At 40.9% G+C, this 23,320-nt stretch overlaps 1 long non-coding RNA gene across 2 annotated transcripts in view; it reads left to right on the top strand.

Annotated features, from left to right (window-relative positions):
• The window catches only part of LOC135578533 (uncharacterized), a 31,849-nt gene extending 14,850 nt beyond the window's left edge, over positions 1-16,999 (top strand). Inside the window, exons 2-4 of one of the 2 annotated variants that reach the window (XR_010470266.1) lie at positions 649-5,828; positions 8,766-9,000; positions 13,403-16,999. This is a non-coding gene — a long non-coding RNA (uncharacterized LOC135578533). Of the gene's footprint in view, positions 1-648; positions 9,001-13,402 lie in introns of both variants that reach the window. The other variant, XR_010470265.1, reaches the window with a different exon arrangement.
• The last annotated feature ends 6,321 nt before the right edge of the window (positions 17,000-23,320 follow it).

The following is a 23,320-nucleotide window of genomic DNA, read 5'->3' as shown; positions in this document are numbered from 1 at the left end:
CTTTAACTCCTCCCTTGCTTGTGAGGAAGTTGGACTTGTTGTAGAAAAGCATTTTTTCACACTGTAAGCAAGCTGCAGTGCTATTGACATCAGCATGGGTTAGAAAAGCAAATTTCATTCACTCTTTCTGATGGCTTTTATTCAGAAGGAATTGTTGATATGCTTCTCAGGAAACTCAAAGTAAAACCATTCATAAGGTGGATAGCCAAGTCAGAAGCTCTACTGGAGGCAGGACAGGGGGCTTTTTCCATTTTCAATATTGATGTTTAATGCATAGTTTGTCTAATGTGGTAAGGATCTGGGGTGGAAGAGATGGAAACAGTGAACTAAAATAGGTAACTCTGAGCATCACCTGTTGCAGTACCAGTGAAGCTCCTTGCAAAAGACTTAATTGAAAGGAACGTGGAGAAATGGTGTATCTTGATCATAGAATGTCATCCACCATCACCACCATGAGCTTCTGTAACATAGCAATCATAGCAATCACTGCTAAACATTTTCCTGGCAGATCTCATGGAGTTGCTTTAATTATTTTGTGTTCCTGCTCTCAGAAGCAGAGGATGATGAATCTGGTAGACCTATCCTTCACTTCTCCACCTCTCAAGCATTTTGCCTGATTGCTCTTCTCTCCATTTTTCTTTTTGACAGGGGTCTTGGAGGATTCTACCCCAGAGAAGAGGTCTGGGTGAAAGGAGTCACCATTATGATGCAGTGTGTGAGGTGTTCTCTGCAGCTGAGGATGTGATAGTTTGCCCAGTCCCTGCTCCTGTCTTCTCCTCCATAGCTCTGCTTGTATGTTGTTGTATTTCCATCACCCTGTAAGGTCACAAACCAGCCTTTTGCTGGGGAATGGTAACAGACGGGCTCTCCCAGTGTCTCCTCCAGCTTCTGCAAGGTTTCTGTGTCCTATGACAATTCTGCTGTGGCTTTCAGCAGTAGGATCATATGAACCTGCTTGTGATCTGTTTTCATAATTCTGATAAGAGGAGAGATGGGGCTGTTTAAACATTAACTGTTGGCTACCTGCCTGATGGACCAAAGGACCAATTCCAGTGGGTGTGATTGGTTTTGGTTTAAACAAATGGATTCTCTTATAAAGTTTTTTACAACATATATTGATAAGGGAAAAAAAAAAAAAAAAAAAAAAAAAAACAACCAAAAAAAACCCATAAAAGTGTGAATAATTAAACTAGTTGAGTTCAAAGCATATAGAATTCAAAGCACAAATCTAAAGCTGAAACAACCTCCTCTCTCTGCCCCAACAAAAGAGAGTAGCTGTATTTTTTAGACTGGGAGGCTACTGGCAGGTGACAAAGGAGACCTTTGTTCTCCTCTTGGCTGCACGTCTTGCTCACCGGCTGACCTTCTGCAGGCCAGTCTCCCTCACACCGCTCGAAAAGGGAGTGTAATGATATCGACCTATTTGGCAAAGTGCTTTGAGATCTATCTGCGAAAAAGTGACGGGGGCGCGTTGCCTTTGCAAACTTTGAGCACTTCGTGTTGGTACGCTCCTTCAGCTTGGAAACTATTACTTGGTAGATTTGGACAGGTTTTAGTGTTTGTGATTCATTCACCAGGAATTCCTGACTTCTTCAAGCTCTTCCCTTATTTGTAGGTATTTGCTGTCTAGTTTACTAAATGGGCTGTTCTGAGGCTGTTTGCTACACTTGACATGACTTATCCCTCTGTGGGGCTGAGTCACATACTGCCAGGTCTTACACCAGTGTGTGGCAATTAAGATAGGTAGACGGAAGCAAAAACCCAGCCTAGAGCACGACCTACAGCTTGGCGTGGTGGGGTGGGACTGGGGCGTGGGTGGCATCTCCCCTTCCTTGCACCTGGACTCTGTCGGTGTGTGACTCAGGGCTGGCTGAGCAGGCAACAGTGGGACTTCTGGCAGGTCAGAGGCTCAATAACAGCCAAGGACAAAGAGGAGTTGTTATCTGGTGTGCAGGCAGAAGTACTTTCCGTGCAGACAGGGTGTTTGGCACGTAAAATCATGAGCTCAGCACTACAGGCAAAAGCTAACTCTAGCAGAAGTATACTGAGCACATTTTGTTCATGGTTATTTCCTTGATAAAATAATCTGCAAACTGCAACAACTCTTTCCTTTAGCAGCTCTAGCTACTATTTTAAGAATACTCCTATTCCATATTCTGGAAAAAATGTCTCGTTATTTTGAAGCCTCCTACAGGGAAGAAAGATGCAGTTACAACCTGCTCATGATTTCTCATAAATTGATTTAAAACCTTGTATGTGGACCCAGTGTGATCTCAACTGGTACTCAGACTGATGCCTTCCATGAAAACACACAGTTGTCCCTTAATGGGGGATTAGTGATTTAATAAGGTGTCTTTTTATTACTGTTATTGTTTTCTCACTAATGGAACAGGCTTGTGCTATGTGCTGTCAATTACATTACAAATCACATGATCTAAGGACTTGCTGCCTTTTTTTTTTTTCAAGAAAATGTAGCTCTAAGTTTTACTCAGTCTGGTTATTTCATGGCTTCAGAATTTGTTGCCCAAGTCTCCAGTTACTGCAGCTGTAGATAAAGCCTTGAAAATCTAAATCTCTTAAAGCTCAGGCACATTGTAGAAAATATCCCCCAAAAGGTCACACACAGTTTGTTTCTGTGGGAGAGGAGAAGATGAAGAGAAGGAGATAAAAAAGCTAGCATGGGATATTTGCAGCTAACGCTGCTGTCAGCGGGGTTGCTGGCACCGTGTGGCTCTTGGGGCTCTTTGGAAAGTTTTCTCCATTTGGCTTCTCAGTCTGAACTCTTCCAGCCTTGTTGAGTCTTTCTGGGCTCTCTTAAAGGTCAGCTGGGAGAAAACATGAGTTGGCTCTCCCAGAGGGAGCTGTCGTGTCTTTCACTCTCCATTTGGCAATCCAGGGAAAGTGCCTAAAGCATGGTGGTATGAGAGAAATTACCTGCTGCTGCTGCTTTCTCCCTTCCCCTGTAGTAAATTTTGTTCCCCAAATGAATGAGCCAGACTTAGTACCAATTTTATTCCCACCAGTCCTTGGTACGCAACCTAAAAAAACCTCAAAACCCACACATATCCCTTGTAACCCACAGCTTTTTCTGGAGCTGATGAAAACCAGAGCTGATGTCATGGGCTATTTTTGTACAGTGATGTCTAAAATACTTGATTTTTGTAATAGTGAATGCCTGAACTATACTTTTAAATAATTTATGTTTTGCTTCCATTTATGTAAATTGACAGGTATCAGAGCTTAATTCAGATGGGGAAAGTACATTTTTTTTGTTCAACCTACTTTCAAGTTCTTATTCCCCCAAGTCTCCTCCACCAGAAAACACCCAGGTAACTCCTGCCAGGCATGGTCCAAGCTATCAAGACAGAGGCCTTTTGTCTCAAAATAAGAACAGGTAAGTAATTACACACTTACAGCCCTGGACCTGGATGGCGAGTGCTGCAGTGGAGGTGGCACATTCATTTGCAGTCCCTGGAGGCAGGTGCCGTGGTCCCGTCGCTCCCGCGTTGTCATGCTGTCCTAGCAGTTGTCATAAGCCACCAGAGCTTCACAGAGAAGTTCCTGGGACAACAGCAAAGAGAATGAGAACCTAAATGTCCAGTTTCCATGTACAATGAACAGTTGTCATTAGCCATGCCAGATACAGGCTGGGTGTTTTTCCAGTTTCTGGTTTTCTTCTCTTTCAATGCTGCTGAAGTGTTTGGGCAGCCGGGCTGTTGCCTACCAGCTCCCACTGTTACTTTTTTCCTTAAAAGTAATATTAAAAGTGCTTTTTGTGTGTGTAGGTGGGGTTGTTTGTTTGTTTGTTTAGGTGGTTGGTTTTGGAGCTTTTGATTTTTAATATCAAAGAGTAGCACAGTGTGCAGGGTCTTGCCTGCTGGGTTTACATTCCCGTCAGCAAAGCCACTGCTCCTGTCACGCACTTTACATCCTCTTGCTGCCCACTAGCAATCAGGTGGGCACAGCATAGCCTTCATCACAGAGACGCCCATTAAAGTGTGTTTTTTGGCAATTCAAGAAATTGCTAATCTGCAAAATCGAAAAAGAGAAATTCACTAAAGAGAGTGCAGGATGCTGCTGAATGCAGAGCTATTTTTAAAAAGAAGCTGCTTAATGAAAACAGTATAGGTTCTCTCCATCTTTGCCTTCTAAAAATGAAATCAAGGAAATAAAAATGTTTTGGGTTTTATGCAGGCCCTACTTTAGCAGCACCAGCCTTACCTGGTGGAAATGGGTGTAACTAAGGTAGTAGATCAAGGGCTTTTTTCCAAAAGGATTCAAGCACCTAATGTTGGTTTGAGATGCTCCTGTCTAGACACAGATCCTCAAAACCTCTTTGCTGTCCTGAGGAACCTGAAAACCTAACTACAGGCCTCAGCAAGTGTATCAGAACTCTGCATGAAATGGTGGTGGCTACTTTTTATCTGTTCGTGTTTGAAAAGGCAGATAAAAACATTCATATCTCTTTACTGCCCAAAGAAATTTGAATTTGTGTATCTCACTCCCCAGAGAACGTTCTAAGCAGCTAACTAGATGGTATCCTGAAGTGCCGCTCTCTTCATTACAACTCTTCCCATCTTAAAGTGATTGCATGTATAATTATGAAGGTACAGACACTCACACAAAACTGACTCTGCCTGTGTGGTGGTTGAATACTCATTGTAGGCCCCAGTTCTTATTCTGGGGATATTAAGGTTTATTTATATATTTATTTATATAAGTCTACTTATTCTGCGAATTGTTGCGTTCCAAAAGGAGCAAAACTCATTGAATCTTCATAAAAACTTGTATTAATTCAGATGCAACATTTGGGTCCATTATACGTGCACAAAACCATGGACTCTGAAGGCCCAACTGCATTTAACTGAGCATAACATTTTGCAGACAGCCGTGTTCCACTGCAAAGCCAGCACTGGCGATAAGCACCAGCCTGCACAAGAGAAAGGAAGTCTTTTGTTTCCTGCCCATAAGCAGGTGCAGCATCAGACTGGGATGTTTTCATAAACAGAATGTCATACTTCTCTGTTACATCTGCATCGTTTAAAGAAAAACAAAAGGATGATCTTCTCATTGCCATCTTCTCTGCCCACAGCTTTCTGAATTATTTTCATTGATTTCATGGCAGAAGATGCTGATCCTGTGTTGCAACATGTAGCCCAGGCTAAAATAGTAGTTACATCTTAGAAACATTCCATGGGCTTCTTGCCACCCAAAAGGTCATGTTAATCAACTTTTTATCAGTATCTTCTTCAAAGCTTTCTCAAAGTGTTAGTATATAACACTGTTACACCATCTGCCTGCGGAGTACAAGTAAGTACCCCAAACCTGCACCATTCTTGCACATCTGTGGAAAAGTAGTCCCTGAAAGCAGCTGCTGAAACCCTTGGCTACTAAGATGAGTTTGCTGAACTTGCTTCAGACAGCACTGGGGAGCTTGTCTCCATCCCCCAGCTGCTGTGGGCCAGAGAAGGGGAATCCAGTCTGGGAGAAATGGAAACAACCTCAGAGAGTTTAAACAGTTTTGTCCACTGAGAAAGAAGGAAGAAAGAGATGAATCAGGGACTGTCAAAGAGGAAACCTATCTGCATTGTCAAGGAGCAAGAGGGGTCTGCAAACCAAAGGTTTATGTGTTTTACACAATGTGTCACATCTCCCATGGTACATGACAAAACACTATTCAGAAGAAGCAGTCTCAAGTTGCTCCTTTTTCATCTTGACCACATCTTGGCTCCTAGAAAGATGGCTTTTGCATTTCTAGTTGGAACTGCTAAGAAAATACAGTCTGTCAGAGAGGGGGTTGTCACCTGAAGAGCCAGGACAAGCATGGGGTAAGTTGTGCAATTTCAGCCCACTGCAATGTCAGTATGGATTTACTGAGACAGCTATTCCTCTCTCAGGAGTTTGGCCTTTTGAATGCCCAAACGCACCCTTGAAATCTCTGTCCTTCACAGGCACCTTGCAACTGAGATCTGCCTCCTCTGTATCTGTTGTTCTGACAGAGCTGAGCTTAAACCTGTGTACAATAAGAAGGACTTTGAGGTACTAGGGAGAGTGCAGAGGAGGACAATGAAGCTGGTGAGGGGCCTGGAGCACAAGTGTGATGAGGAGCGGCTGAGGGAACTGGGGCTGTTTATCGTGGAAAAGAGAAGGTTGAGGCGAGACCTGATCACTGTCTACAACTACCTGAAAGGAGGTTGTAGCATGGAGGGTGTTGGTCTCTTGTCCCAAGTAACAAGTGACAGGACAAAAGGAAATGGCGCCAGGGTAGGTTTAGAGTGGATATTGGGAAAAAATTCTTCACAGAAAGGATTGTTATGCATTGGAACAGGCTGCCCAGGGAAGTGGTGGAGTCACCATCCCTGGACGTGTTTAAAAGGCATTTAGATGAGGTTCTTAGGGACATGGTTTAGTGTCAGAGTTAGGTTATGATTGGACTCAATGATCCTGAGGGTCTCTTCCAACCAAACTGATTCTATGTGGCTGCCTTTATTCCTCTCCCCCTTCAGGATTCAGCATTTGTTTTTATAAAGAGCCAACCTTTTCTTTTTCTGAGTCTAGCCTTTCTGCCTTGGAGAAGTGCCCTTGCCTCAGAGCCATGCCACCTTCCTCAGAGTGTTTATGTCCTCTCCCCAGGAAAGGATTACACATTATGGCGTGGGTTCATTTTTTTAAACACACAACCTCTTATTAGACAGTGTTTTTAAGTAAAACAGCAGGTGAGCTTGTTAACTCCATCTGCCACTCTTCTCATGGAGTGTATGTTTTTTAAACAAACTTTAATATCCTTTACTAAATTAAAGAAGTGTTGTTTTCAACAGGAATACCGAGTGTTATCATGACATACTTATGTGCCTTTTTAAAGCAAAACAACACAAAAGCAAAACCAATAACTACCATCTGCCACTTTCTTAGTAAACATTGTGACATTATGTCATGAACTTGGTTACGCAGATCACAGGGGTGTGGACAACCAGTTGCTGCATTTTGAAAATACGTGTTGAAATAAAGCTTTGCTTTAGGTGCAGCAAATCCATTACTGAATGTTCGTCAAAGAGAAAGGGCTCATTTCAGCCAGCTGTACATGTTCCCTTACGTCAGCGGGAAACTGCCTGGACACAACTTGGTTGTTTCTTATTGACTCGTGCAATTATAGGCAGGGTTAATAAACAGCACCACTTACTGCGAAGGCCACCCCAAACCCTTATTCTGCATTCTGCTCTCTGTGTTTGGCCAAGCCTGCTGAGAAATGATTATATCTTTCCCTAGGTCTGCTTTTTGGCTGAACATTCTCTGTGGCAGGGGACACATGCCTCAGGCTTAGTTTTAGAAATAGATTTGTTTATTTAGAAAAATGCCAGACCAGAGGGCTGCTAGTACAGGAAAGGAGGAGGCAAAAGATGATTTTGTCCACATGAGGAGTAAATTTGGTGATCCCCTTGACATCCAAGGTTGGAAGCCATTGGGGGAGAACAGAAAGAAAGAGGGACTCTGAATTGGTGAAAAAGTGTTTAAATTCACTGAGAAAAGGTATTGAACAGAGATAGAGCACGTGAGAAGGCAGAAAAATTGAAAAAAGGTTCAATGAGCACTTAAGGGACAACTCCTAAGAAATCACAATTTATTCCTTAAAGAAATGGTACAAGCTTGAAAGCCAAGAACTCCAAGGTTACGAGATGCTTGTTTGAATCTGAGCCTTTTTGAATACAAACAATCTGAAACAGTTCTTAATGGGTCACTTGCTGTGACTGTGCAGTGATCGTGCAGTGTGATCGTGCAATTCTGCTCATTGAATGAGGAAAGCATCTTTTATGAAGGGAAACAAGTTACATGTCTAGAGGCAATCTATACTCCAAATCTAAGAGCGTAATTGTGGTTATGATTCCTAATTTATTGTTCATGGGGCATTGAGTCACCTTCTCTGGAAAACCCACAGAAATCCTCTGTGTTAAACCAGGTACTGTACAGAAAAAAAATTTCATCTTATTTTCAAATTATTACTGGCATCAGATGCAGCTTAACGCTTCAGGAATCTTTAAATGTCAATGCACTTTGTTTATTTTACACTCACAGAACACATGGGTCAGACTCATATCATCCTGCTTCAGTATTAGTTGTAAATCGATGTTAAGTTTGATGTACCTGAAATGGCCCCTGGGAAGTTCTAATACCTTCCTTCTCTCTTTTTGTTTTGGCCTGTCTTCTTTCCCCTCCCTACCCAAACTGACCTGTTGTCTCTTACTCATCTTTTGAGCAGCTGATGTCGGTGGGGAAAAGAAACCCCCGTGTGACAGCAGGGGCCTAACTGCTTTGGTGCACACAGCAAAACTCCTCTTGACTTTAACAGAAGAAGGATCAGTCCAGAGCCTTTCTCTTCTTTTTGTGGTGTGGTTTGGTTTGTTGTGGCTTTCTTTTGGTGGTGGTGGTTTGGGGTTTCTTTTTGGCAAAAATGCAATAACATGCTGTGTATATATATATATATATATATATATACTGCATTCAGTAAGACACAAATAGAGAGCTTTATAAGGTTCCCATGACCCCTTTATTATTCAAGAGGTGTCTGTGTTTAATTGGTGGACACATTGTTCATGATTCCTTACACCTGTTTTGTTCTCTGCTGAAACCCACTTCTGCAAAACTGCAGCCTGTTGTACTGAGCAGGCTGGTTTTTTGACAGGTTCACTCTGAGCAAATTATACATATCCCTTTGGCTGAGTAAGACCTTGATGAACTTATATCAAAGGATTTTCTGAACTCTTTTTTAGGAGTGTGATGTGAATTATATGGAGCAGGTGTGAGTGCCAGAGGAAGGCGGAGGCTGGTGTCACACTTCACAGCTGAAAGCCACCCACCATCAAGGCTGCTTTCATGTGCTCTGCCAACATGAACCCTGCTGGAAACAGAAGGTCCTCTGAGGCTTTATGGTAAGCCTGAAGGGACAGAGCAGGCCTTTGCGGGAGGAAATCAAAAGCATTGGAAAAATTTCTGCTTTGAATCAAGGTAATTTTAAATGACTTCTAAGTAAGGACTAGACTGGAGAATAAACATCATGATTTACAGAAATCCTCTCCCTTCCCTTCAAAGTAAATAGGACACTTTCTAGGTCAAATCAGTTGTATCAGCCTATCACAGCAAAACAGAAGGCAGGTTTGTAGAGAGAACCAATTACAATCTCAGCGTTGTGGTGCTGCCTTTTGTGAGGAGTGGGTATGCAGCTTTGCGTCATGTTATAGGCAGTGAGAGAGCATCCCTTATGGTGGCAACCGATTGCCTTGACTGGGAAACAGGACCATGCCACATGCCCTTTTTTTTCCACCCCTCAAGGGAACAGCAACGCTTGGGTTTCACCATTTTTCTGCTATAGGTTTTGGGTTAGAGCTACCCGACACCTGGATTCTTTCCTCCTGGAGACATGTTTGATGATGTCCTTACGCTATACGTAGAAAGCCACAAAAGGGACAGCCTGTGACTTTGTTGCCAGCAAAATTCATGAGCCGCTACAACTGACAGGATTTCTGTAGCTGTGGGGAAGGAAGTGTATAAGGGTTGATTAAACCTCCTTTTAACAAAGCAATTTTGTATGGCTCCTAGTGGTTAGGGAATGCTTATATGTAGTTACATTTAGGAGTAGTTACATTTATACAGTCCTAAAATTACATTTGGCCCTTTGAAGATAACCGCGAGGCTGATGTGGCCCCGGGTGAAAATGAGTTTGACACCCATAGGTTATATTGTACATATCCAATAATATCAGCTGGCAAGTTATTCCTGTCACTGTGTTTCCTGAGGCACTGATTTCTTAACTGCTGTTCTGATAATGCCCCTGTGTACCCAGTGTTAGATCTTGAAGATATCTAAGCCTACAGTAGAAATTCCATTGCACTTGATGGAGACTGTAGCTCTGCTCCAGTGTGGGATAAACCTGAATCATGAAGTACCAATGCTTCGGGCACTGATGTTCTATGAGCGGCTCTAATTAAGTATTTGGATTTTGTATTGATTTGTTTGTTTGTTTTTCAAACCGAGTTGGCTATTCTATATTGATTCTCCCTTGAGGAAAGGGAGGCCCAGGAAAATACTGTCATGGAAGGTTTCTCCACTGTAGACTCGCTACATTAAAATGAAGGCCCTTCACCATGAAAACGTGCCTCCAGGAAAAAGTTTTGCTTGTTAAACCTGACCAGTTCCAACATGTTTTGCAAGGTGTGCAGGCCTTTACCTTCTTGAAGGAAGTTTGGAATGAGGGATGCTTACAGTGGTTCTGACATAATGTTTTGTTTTCAGCAATTGGAATTGGGAGAAACAAACAAAAAAAATAGTAATAGTAGGCATATAATAAGATACTAAAGAGTGGCAAAAGGAGTCTGAAAGACTGCTACACAAAGCAGACTTCCTGAAAAGCTAGATAATTTCTTCTCTATGTTGGTACAGATCTGAAAAATTTTGTAAGCTTTCCTATATATTTCTGATTACTTAAAAAATTGAGGAAGATGGGTGACAGTGTTACCCAATATCAGCATGCTTTATGTAATTCTAAGGCAGTGAAGTTACAAAATTCAGAGGCAGTTTGATTTCATATTTTAGAAGATTTTAAGCAGTACATGTTATAATGGTTGCTACCTATAAAGGGGGAAGAACACTTTCTGCCAGTTCTTAAACCAAGGGTTATGTTTGTGGAAGTGACCTTGGTTAAGCCTTTGCATTTTAAAGCTGTAATCTTCTGAAGTCACATTCCCAATAAAGTTCTGTTGGTGTAAACTGTGATGCCTACGTGTGCAGCCTCCCATGCAACAGTTAATGTTTGAACAAAGCTGCTGGCTGGATTGAAACCTCTCACAATTAGCAAGTAATTTAAAAACAAACAAACAAAACTTTTCTCAAAGACTGCATAAAACCCCCAAACCCTTATTGCATAAATAACACAAGAGAAATTCTCAGGTAATGCATTGACATTTGCAATATGGTAGTGTTAGATTAATGGTTCAACTTGATGATCTTAAAGTTCTCGTCCAATACAAATTATTCTATAAACATCTGCAAACCAGAATTAATTAATCCTTATAATACACTTTGAGAAATGATCTCCTTTACCACTTCTTGGTGAGTGGGGCTATGGATAACACCAGTCCCAGTGGGGAGAGCAGAGCTAGCCCACAGTAAAGTAGTACACTGGCAGCATGACAGGACAAGGGGTAGAGCTGTGTTAATCAAAACTACTGTTCCTTTCTCCATAGTCTTGATTTGGCAGCTTGCTTTACCCTTTGACCACAGTCATCCTCTTACTCACTCTTTGCAGTCTGGAAATATAATGAGGGATGTGTTTACTTCTTTGATTAAAATCCTCCCAGCAGGGTTAATTTAAAAGAACACAATGCACTCCAGCCAACAAACTAGCAAAACAGAACGGGTAACAACAGCAAAGTTATAGCCATGAACTAGGTATTACTTGGCACCAGGAATAGTCTCGTGATGGTAAGAACGATGGCCCAAATTCTCATGATACTTTATTTATTTTATTCTCATGATATTTTATTTATTTAAGGATAGGGCAGCAGAAAGGACTTTAGGTACTGTAAGAAAGAGGTGAGAGCTAATATTTTTCCAGGCTAGCATTTGCCAGCCAAATGATCTACATGGGATTTGTGAGACCACAGGTGAGTGCAAAGGATGCAAGTCAAGTGCAAACTATTGTAAGATTTTAAAGTATAAAAGTTAATATTAAACCATGCTTCAATATGAAATCAAGTATACTTAACACAGACAGTGAGTGTGCTCCGTTTTCTCGAACTGCTGTTGTGATATCTATGCTCTTCCCTTGGTGGTTGTGCTGGTGTGGCATGGATGATTATTAATGATTTGATGTATTAAATTTGGTAACTGACAAAAACTACTGGAGTTGCCTCAGTTGGGAGGCCACCTTACTTAACCGAGAAAAGAAACAGAAGAAAGATGTATAATTATATATGTTTAATAAATAAATGCCTGAGGAAGGGTTAGATGTAAAAAAAAAAAAAAAAAAATAAAGCGGAGTCAACAGGCTCTCCTTCACTTTTCCTTCTCTTGAGAAGAGTATATGTGATGTCCTAAATCCACCATCAAATAGGCTTTAGACTTATTTGCATTATTTTCTACTAGCCCCACCTCCCTCTTCCACCAGTCTCGTCATATGCGAATGCTTTTGGTTGTGCATTTCTACTTTGATGGCAGGAGTAAAAACAAGGAGTGAAGACTGTGTCAGAGGAGAGGGCTTTTCTTAACCAGTCTGATGCATTCTGAAATTCTTTTAATCTCATGGTGGCGTGGTTACCTCCCTGCTTTCTTTTCCCTTTAAGCATAGAGTAATGTTGTCCATGATGGAAGTCACAGATGTAGGTCGGTTTAACACCCCTCACTCCCACCTCCACCCATGTTTTATGGTTATTTTAGTTAGGCTGGTTTGCCTCCTTTAATATAACAGGTGGTAGATGCTGGTGGCCTAAAACTAAGGACATGTGATGTAGATTTAAATGTTATTTAGTTCTTCTAGCTGTTCCTTAAAATAGGAAATGGTATTCCCCCTTGCATTGGCCTAAAAAATAGTTGAAAACTGCAGCTACAAATATCCATTAATCAGAAGCAAAGCCTGGGAAAACCAAAAACAATCATTTTATGCTCTTACGCTTTTTCCTCAAATAAGCTTATTTTTGGCTGGATGTTTCACGTGTACTTACTTAGATTTCTCCTCTAGACCAGATACCATGAGTTTTAATCATCTTACATCCTGTTTTGAGAGTAACTCCAGTGCAGTTAAGGCATTAATTGACAATGGGTACATAGTAAGACACTGTTTGGAACAAAGATGTGAGACAGAAGCAAGGTCTTCTGTATCTGGAGTGTATCAACAAGCACCTTGTTGATATTTTAACAGTGAATAAGTCAAACTGTTGGGGGGGTGAATACAAGCCAGTACACTGTCAGAGCCTGAATCTTCTGAGCGTATCATGGAGTCCACTCCACTCCTTCAGTCTCCTTTGCATTCAGCTGGATTTAAGTAGTCAACAAATATTGCATAATTGTTTGCCAGGAGTATGATGATGTGTGATAATTGTAGTATAGGAGAAATGTGCTGAAATGCCCCATATCCTCATCACCATATAGCAATTATTCTGGTACAGCACATAGCATAGCTGAAATGCTGGTTAATAAAACTGTTAATGAGGTAATTCTAAAACTTTATCCCTACTCTTCTGTTGGGCAGTATGTGAGGTTTCTAACCATCAATGGTGTGGAGGGGGCTTTACAGGAACGGGGAGAGGGAAGAGAAAATCTAAAAAGAAGACCCTAGACATCTGAGCATAGAGTCTTGCCTTGAACCTAAACAAAGGTGATTTTTTTTTTTTTTTCCTCCCCTTTTCTTTCCTAGAAATGTGAAAGTTTTAGGATGTAGTTACCTGAAGCATTTTCTCTGTTGTTAATTCTCATCTAAGGAGACTACGGACCTCTTGCTCTGATGACTGTGCTGCCATATGCCGGCCTCTCAGCTCTGTCCCTGCAACCATCTGTGGTGCTGCATGCTGAATATTTTCCCCTGCCAAAGGACGTGGAAGGCCACTGAGCACCCCAGTGTTCAGCAGCAAACGTTATATTGAAGAGCTTGACAGGATTTTCCGGATACAAAACCAGCACCTGATGATGCAGTGATAAACCATTCAAAAAAGCTGAAAGCACCTCTTGGAACATGGAGAAGCCCTTAGGAGGGCATGGAGCTCTGATTTCTGCTTACGGCTGGGTTATGAATTTTGGAAGATCAGTTTACTTCCCAGAAGACATTCTACGAGACTATTCTGGTCTTTCTTACCACATTTTCAGAAGTCAAAATAGCACATTGGGATATCCAATGTCTCCTTTCCTGCCTTCCCAATAAGATCACTATGAATCATAGTCATCCCTATCTTCTGCTTTTTCAAGAGGTAGAAGCTGTGGATGTGAATGAAAGTTTAGACATGTAAATGTTCAGCAAATTTCAGTTGCTCTGCAGGAAGAAGATCTGCCTGACTGTTCTTAATTCCTAGCTTCTGTGCACCGACCAGTCATTTACCACTTCAATGTGTGTGTCATGGTTACTGTGTTGATTAAACGACACCTGTTTGCTAATTAATATTCTAATTGTTCCGAAGTATAAATCAGGGAGGGGGGAGAATTGCCCATCATACCTTACAGAACTGTCAAAGGATATGCAAAGGCTGAATAATGTAAGGTATACTTGCATTTTCATTAGAGTAACAGTCTACTCCTGAATAAGACAGAAAGCAATTTGTGTCCTAAGGAAAGGTATGTGACAGAAGTCTATGTTCTTAGAAAGCAACAGTAAGCAGAGCCAGCAATGTCCAGTAGATCAAATGTTTCTGGGATCTCATGTTACTTCTCTGTAAAATCAAATTGAGCTGCTGGCTCCAAGGAGCTTATAACATGAGTAACATTCCCAGTTAAAATACTGCATTGTAAACCAAACAGCACTAAATGCATATTACATCTCCTTTGTCACTACTGCTAGGCATCCCAGCATGCAATTGTTAATTCCAGATGCATTTATTAGTGGACTCTGAATGAAACATTCATCCTCTAATGTCATTTGCTATGCCAGCTGTGAAGTCAATGCAGAATTAGTCACATTTCTATCAATGTTTGGTTACTCTACCCAAAGAAATTATCTTGAACTCAATACCCTTGTTGTCTTTACTAACTACATCTAAAAGCAAAATAAAATTGTCTTTCAGCCAAAGTCTACACTGGCATATGGAGGATACCTTCTCTCTGACTAGTAATACAGGATGCATAAGGAAGAGCATGCACATTTCTGGACCCAGTGTATGCCTCCAACTCAAGGTGTATATATATCATGCCTTGAAATTTGACCTCTGGTTCCAATTAGTTTGTGGTATGTGGTTGAGTCAGCAGAGGAGTCAAAATGAGTTGCAGCTGGATGATATGGAGGTCAGAGTAAAGGGAGTAAACATTCGTGCCAATGGTATAGTATAAGAAACAGAAATGAATTCTGAGTAAATTGAGGAAGCTGGCATGAAAACCTCAAAAGTTATAGGTTATGGGCACTAACTGGAAAATGGACTTTCATTAGACTTGTAGAATTATTATGTTAGTAATATGAAGACACGTTTTGGACTGAGGACAATGTATTAGTGATAATAGTTGTGATTTTGATTCTGCAAAGAGGTCGTTATTCACACATATGATGCTCATCTGGCATCATCTCCAAGGTAACTTCGTAACTTGCCACAGAGATCTGCATGATCCTGAACTTATTGAAACCAAGGCTTGTTGCTGTAAAACACAAGAGGTTCTGCAACAGGAATACATGGAATCAATATGATAAATAGAGCCATTTCAGAAATGTACTTTTGTTTGTTTGTTTTTCTGTTTTCATGAAGGATGACATTTCAGCATTACATGTAGAACCTGACTAAAGCCCTAGGCAATACTTATGTAGCATCTAAGCCCTAGCGCTCTGGTTTATTGGAACTACTATCACACTAGTGTGTTTTTGAACTATTCACTCTGGTGCTGCATTTCACCCTTTGGGTTTATATTATCATTCACGGTTACAAAAACCTGGTGAAAACTGAGTCTGAATATGACTACACTCTCCAAATATGCCTCCCTGAAGCTGACCTCTTCACATTTCTTATCTGGTTACATTTAAAGCTGCTGACACTTTTATGTAATATTTAGTCCCATGTCTCTCTGAAAGAAAAGACCAAATCTAGCTGTGTTCTGCAGTAAACAAACACAGCTCCTATGCCTTATTTGCCCAGGTGGCCATATGACAGCCCATGATATGTTAGTTGTTCTTGTTGTTGATCTTTTGCAATTAGCATCCTAGAACAAAAAGTTTATATGGAAATACATGTTTAAGCACTGAGGATCAGAGTCTCCTATTTCATGCCTTAGCAGGGGAAGCTCCCTTGGGCAATTTCTGATTTCACAAATAGCATTACTGTCGGTACTGGAGCCTGTAACAAAGTGAAGTAACTGGGGTGTCAGAAACTGGCCTTCGACCACACAGATTCTATATTTCTTTCAGATTCTTATTGTATTTGTGATTCAGCCTGTGAAGATCAGAGTGAGCTGGGGTAATGGTGACGTTGCAAACCATCAGATCAAACATAAGAATAACTTCCTGCTTAGCAAACAGAGCATAGGGATTCACCCCCATGGACTGGAGAACTGAAGGGATTATCTGCTCTGTTAAATTACATCCCCTGCAGTCAATTGAACAAACCAAGTCAGTCTCATGCACCAGATCCAACAAAACATCTCCCAGCACCTTGTAGCAACTGTAAGGTCTGTAGTGACTGATAAAACATAGAATAACATACACCACCTGAGGGCCTGTCCCTCATTCTCTCTGTCTACCTCTCTTTCCTGGGTCTTTTAAGATCTATCTGACATTTTGTTCTTACTGAGTCTGGATAAGATTAGCTTTTGCCACATTGTGGCACCAGTACCCAAAGTAGCAACAGTCTATGCTGCACATTGAAAGACAATGTGAAGGGGACTAAGCTTAAATATCTCTGAATAAAATCATAATGCAAAATAGTAATCTTCATCTTTTATAAAGTACATAAACAGGGTAATATTTGCCTTGGTTCAAAAGTCACAAGGTGCTTTAATTACACTGCTTAATGTTCCTGCTGAATTTTCTACGTCAGACATCTGTATGGCAGTGTTAAGTCAACCAACCTTAGATTATTATTCTAAGTACAGGGTGAAAAAACTAACCATGACCTGGATTATAAAATGTTGACATTAAAAGTCTGCTGCTCCTTGTAAAAAGCGTGGTTTTGTAATTTAAAGAAACCTGATCTCCTGAAAGTGCCCTGCTGGGCCTGCAGCTGACTTCACGTTTGTCTGAGTTTTAACAGATTCAACAGAACTAGTATGATTAAAGCAACTTTCAGCTCCCTGCATTTTTGGAACAGAGCTGTGGAAAAGACACTTGGAGTTAAAGATGACAGCTCCCTGGAGATCTCAACTTCACCAGCTTCATTAGAAATTAAATTATGAAACTTAAAGCTCTAGCTTTAATCCAAAGCTTATTTGTGATTCCTTGGCTACTTGTGAAAAATCAGTTATTTTTTAGCTGTGCTCATTTAGGACTGATGTGAAAGGTACATGCCCAGAAGCAAGTTACCACAAGGTAAACTAAGATTGCATTCATAGCCTCCAATTTAACCTGCTGTAACTGGCTGTGCATGCATTCTTAGCCAGCTATAAATGCACGGCACCTACCTCAGAAACAAATTCATGGCAAGGCAGGGCAATAACACATTGTCCTTGCTCTGTACTGATTAAATAAAGAGCAGACTTTCAGTTCTGTAACTGCACTGTTGACGTTCTTTCACAGCTCTCATCAAGAAGACTATCTTGGAAGCTCCAGAGGGAAACAAGTGCATGTAATTACCACATATGCTAAAAGAACAGTTGTTTATATCAGTGAGCTAATTCTTATCTACAAAGGTCAGTGGGTAGGTGCGAGCTGCACTACATTTGTACACAGAGTATTATCTATAATGTAGACAGGTATATCTCTGCACGCAGACCTTGAGGCCTGCTTTAAAGCAATTTCCTTTTTTTTGCATGCTTTTAAAAACATAGTTTGTCAATTATGTTAGGGGATTTCTGTATCTCTGCCTTTTACTGCAACTGCTAATCTTGATCTGCTTGAACTCCTTATCTTGGTCAGCATGGATGCTTTTACTAACACTACATTTTGTCAAGAAACCATTCTGGAAAACTACTGTATTACCTTACAAAAAAGCACTAGATGTAATTCACCACTGAGAGGCATCCAGTCTTGCCTGTGTTATTCACCAATGAGATCTCAACTCAGCCTGAAAATTTGAGTTATGTTCTAACCTTGCACTGATCTCTTCATTTAGCAGTGAATTTCTCTTCTTAGAAATCCCTTCAAAACTGTAAAACAGAAATCATAATATAATCAGCAAGCCCCAGGCATAAAAAACAGACTGTACTTGCAGAAATCAAAATAGAAATAATACAGTTGAAAAGACACTATGACCAAAGCATCATGCACTATAAACCTTTAGGAGTAGATTAAATTTCCAACTTGCTTAAACTTACACTCAATTTTAAGATACTCTGCACGCTTTCAAATGCAGGAGGAGGGAGTGGTTGCTTCTAAACATTTAGCAGAAGAGCTAAAAGTGATAGAGAGGTTAAAAAAGTGTTCTGCACAGCTATTGGACTACATCCAAAAGGAAAGCAAGCAGCAACATTAAGGTGTATCTTCCACACACACCTTAGCCTGGGCAAACCTTGCAGCCATCAAGTCTCCTGTACTGTGTTATGCAGACTGGAAAGGAGGGCAGGTGAAGACAGGGCAGCTCTAAGTCTTGGGCAGCCTTCCAGAAGAGCTCTGGCAGAAGCAGCTGTTGGTGGATGGCGTTGAATCACTGCACCCTGGTGGCACGGGCGACACAGCTGGCACCACCCAGTTTGTGAGCAGCCTGGTTTCTTTTGGTAGCTCTGGCTGCAGGAAGGCTGCAGCCACTCACTCTGACTTCCTCCCCAGACAGACGGGCTGTCTGGAAGGCTCTGTGCCAGGGTTCATGCTGGCACAGCGGTTCAGCCCCTAGTTAGGAGGATTTTGTTACTAATGCATTTGTAATGCGACTGATGTTAGTGCTTACAGTACTGTCGTGCTTTTTACAGAAGCTGTGTTTGTTTGCTCCTACATGAAAAAGCAGAAACAGAAAGGATTTTTTTTTGTGTTGTGTAGTGAGAAGTGGAAACCCACACTTAAAACCTTTTCCATAATGTCCTGACCCACTGTGCTGCTTTACCTATAGAGGCTGATGGAAACAGAGAACTTGGACAAACATGCGCTTCTCCTTGTATTGCAAACTGACCAAGTTCCACTTTCCAATGCGAGGTAGCATGTGTATACTCACCGTAAGACCAAACTGTTAGCTAATCCTCTGTTCTGGAATCCATCTGACAAAGGGGTGGAGTAGTGAGACATTTTCCTTCTGTAATCTGTTTAAGTAAATGAAATTAAATCTCTTCTTGGCCAGTTTTAAAGATCAAGTCATAAAAGCCTGGAATAGTACTGTTGTATACATTTCTCTTGGAAAGTATCTGCTTCAGCTTTTCTCTTTGTTAATCAGGTCTGAGACATCCATTAGAGAACAGTTTATTCCCAGCTTTAGTTAATATTTTTCAAATGTGCTGTATTTGTATAGATTAGTTCCTGCTCTCTCCACTCTCAAAGATTATCTGAGGACAGGACAGCTAATGTCTACCTGAAACCTGTCAGATTTTTTCCCAACGTCAGAATAGGCACAGGAAAATTATCTGTAGAAAACAACTTGTTGAATTAGTTGTGGTCCTTTCCATTTTGTAGAACTATTCTTGATTTAGTGGCTTGTTTGTTTTGTCTTGGTTTGTTTTTTCAGTAGTAGTGGATTGTTTAAAAACAGGTTCATTATTCAGTGCACATTGGAAGCAAACCTGTTTAAATTCTGATGTCTTCAGGGAGATTGTTCACCTTATGTATTTATTTTTATTAATAATTTCTGTGATGACTGCTACCTGCATGCACAATTCTACTGTACTGTTTCTGTTCCTTACAAAGCAAACAGAAGGTAAGGAAAATGTTTGAGATGGTCTTTGTCATCTTATCAGGACTTGAATTATTTTTAGGACAGGGCTGTAGCAACTGATGCAGTTAAAAGCTAACATCGTGTAAGCTGGGAGAATTGCCATTGCATCCGTGGCCACTTTGGGTCAGATCCTGCCTTTCCTAGCAGGGATAAGTTGGTATTACCTTATTTTTCTTCCACTATTGCCACACAAAGCAAGGACTTAGGACATACATGTGTACAGATCTGTCTACGACTATCTTAGAGCAATGATGCCATCTTAATGATTCATTCCCTCCCTCCCCTACAGATAAATTACTTTTCAGACCACTCAGCTTACCTCTCTGGTCTCAGTGCCCAGCTTCACAAGTGCTGGCTTGGAGGAAGGACCTGAGGGCAGAGTGTGGGACTGTCATTTTCAGTGTTAGTGCAGCCTTAGGCATACTTCAACTGATTGTGAAACTGTATCTCTAATTAGGGCTGTGACAGGGAGCCTGGCTGTGAATGAGTATATTTGCTTGCAAAATAGCCCAGACCTTATGTATTTCCATGCAAGCAGGTGCAGACCACTTCTGTGAAGCTCGGCCTGCACTAATCCTTGAACTGGCAGTGCAGGAGAACGAAATGCAGAAGGCTGAGCTCCTCTCAGGCACAGCCCCATGCTAATGATGCCACACTGTGTCCAGACCCAGGGTGGCAAGACAGTGTTCCACTGTGTGGCCTTCGCAGTTCCAGCCTCTATCAGGTAGGTGCTCTGTGCAACCAAATGCCAAAATTCTCCCCTCATCAAAGGAGGAGGTTTCTTACAGCAGATCACAGAGGAAAGCTGAGCCCAGACATAGTGACTGAGGTCATCCTTTGAATGGGAGAGCACACTTTCCATCCTCACCGGACTCTATTTTCCTTGTTCATGAGACCATTGAGTATCATGACAGTCCACTTGGAAGGGACTGGAAGAATGCTTCTGGACAGGGTGTTGAAAACTGGCTCAATCAAGTACCTCACTATTTTTTATTTCCCCCTACCACTTAAGTTTTTCAATCAGATAGAGCTTACAAATCTAACAAATAAAATATTTCTCCTACCGGTGGTATTAAATTGCATGCAAAGACCTGTGGGCAGGTAGCCAGAACAATAACAAAGCCACTTTGAAAGTATTTATCTCTGGCAATACTTTATACTTCTCTTTGCTGTCTATCTGAATATTTCAGTGTATTTTAAGCTCTTGGTGAATTAAACCTCACAAGTAAGGTTATCTCTCTTTTTCCTGCTGGAGAAACCAAAAACCAAAGGGATTACAAATAGAATTTGGAGACCCCTTTGTGTTTTGAGTAATACCCAAGCCCTGGGATGCACTGATGACAAGAAGGCTATTCACAAACCATCATACTATCTGATGTGAATCTGGCTGTGTGACTTACCTGTCAATATGAAGTTAGTGGAGAAAAGATGCCCTGTCTCCTGATTCTTGGTTGTGCACCTCAGTTACAGTGCCGGTTTTGTGGGTTTTTATTCCTCTCTTTAGAAGTAGTATTATTGAAGAGTCAGGCACTCAACCCTCAGAAGAAACGCTTTGGGGTGTGATTGGAAGATACACACAGAATTTTCCAGTGTCAAGGCCTGATCAAAAAGAAATGCAAGACTCTGCATATTTACTGCATTAACAGTTACAAGCTACCTGCTGTTGCATATGACTTTGGTTTTCTTTTCCTCAGAGCAGCGGGATCTCCTTGCTGTAGTCATGAGCTGATTTTTTCCCCTTTTTGTCTATCCTGAGCTATTTTGCTCAGCAATGCAAAGAGGGATCCTTTTGGAAAGCAAAGTTGTGTGGCATATTTATATGATCAGCTTGAACTACAAACTAGCAGAGGAAAATCTAAAGGGGATGACAGGAATCCAAAGACTTGTTAAAACAGCTTGAAAATTCCAGGAGTTCAAATGAGAACCTCACAATGATCTGAACTCACATATGCTTGTGGTGGTGCCAAAAATTTTAAATTAACCAGTAAATTACAGTCAAGGCAGGAGTCAGATTTTTAATCTTATGGGATTGTGGTAGGGCTGGAGGAACAAGGAGAGATAAAAGAAATGATGGCAACACTTTTTTAAAAAGGGGAAGGAGATGGCCTCAGAGATATCTTAAGTGGATGCTATTGATAAAATGGACAACTAGTTTACATAAATCAGCACTGCAAATATGGTGGGGTAATCAAGAACTGGGTAAGACTAGTTAAAAGTGGCCTGTATGATAAAGGGACAAAATTAGGTACCAGGAACTGTTTCTTCCCTGAGGCACCAGAATCTCTAGAAACACCTGTGACAGTTCTACTAAACCTAATTATAGTTGTCAGGTGGCAAGATGTGATAAGATCAGATAATTCCCCTATTCAGAACTGAATGTGAGGTCCACTGAAATCAATTAGATATTTCCAGGTTATTTCAGTGAATGTCAGGTCAGTGGAGGAAGAACCTGCTTAGAAAATGACTGTGGTATTGCAAAACAGACAAATGGTTGGCACAGCTGCCTGGAGGGGAAATGAATTTTGAGGAAATGTCCTGCTTTGTGATGCTGATGTGTCACCTCCTGTCTGCTCAGGAGTGCATTGATTGAGGACCAAAGAAGAGAAGAGATGGGGCTCAGTGTATGGGTGCTACAGATCATAAACACCTATGTGCAGGTAAGGCTTTAACTGTGCAGATTGCAGTTACAGGTATTTCAATAAAATTTAGATGTTGTGAAGCTAAGTTTTCCTGAATTCTGAATCAGAGAAGAAATGCAAATATGTATTGCAAATCAGATATCCCAGTACTTAAGGTTGTATACACGTGCAATGCATGAAGTCCTATATACTATTTGGACATTAGAATGCTTATGTGGGGAAGTTAAATAAAAATTAGTTTGATGAAGGAACAGATTTGTCTACCAAACTTCCAGTGGCTTCAAAACAAAGTTTAAAAATAGGAAATTTCAGAACTAGTAACTTGACAGTGTTCTTGCTAGCTAATGACCTAAGCATATGAGACATCTGAAGTGTTTATCGTGCATCAAGTTGTTGACATGGATCTTGAGAGTCTGGTATGTTATTTAAAAAATAATTTGGGGGGGAAGGAGAGGAGAATTATGGACTATTCTAAAAGAAATAAGTCTTGCAGCACGCAAACTTTTTGCATTGTAGCCAAACAGCCTTTCTGACTGTGGTACTGAAGAGAACAAAGGAAAGAGGGTTGGTCCCCACTTTTACTTTTTTCTTAACTCCTGAGGGAACAGTTGAAAGATGGTTGTTTCCTCTAGCCTATTCCAAATGTTTTTCTAATTACAGTTTCAACTGTAATTGCCTGCTTTCAACCAGCTTGAAAGGGGAAATAAAAATGATAATTTAGACTTCAGGTGAACCCTGATAATGTTCTTAATCATAAGAAAAGATTCTTTAAGGGATGTTCACACAGAGTAAAAAAATCCTTTTATAAGTAGCAGCATAGTTGATATTAACAGTAGTCTTGACTTAAAACTGCTGTGTGTTTATGAGTGCATACTCAATGTGTGTGTGTGAGAGGGTAGGAGAAAGTCTTATTTTTCTGAGTGATGATCTTGTTTAAAACAAAAATGTGGTTTGGTCTTTTAAGCAGTGCAGACATAAATGCTAAAAGAACAATTTCAGATC

This window comes from Columba livia, chromosome 2, assembly GCF_036013475.1.
Source record: "Columba livia isolate bColLiv1 breed racing homer chromosome 2, bColLiv1.pat.W.v2, whole genome shotgun sequence".
Taxonomy (NCBI): Eukaryota; Metazoa; Chordata; class Aves; order Columbiformes; family Columbidae; genus Columba; species Columba livia.
Note: the sequence above shows the minus strand (reverse complement) of the source record. Positions and strands in the feature narration are given on the sequence as shown.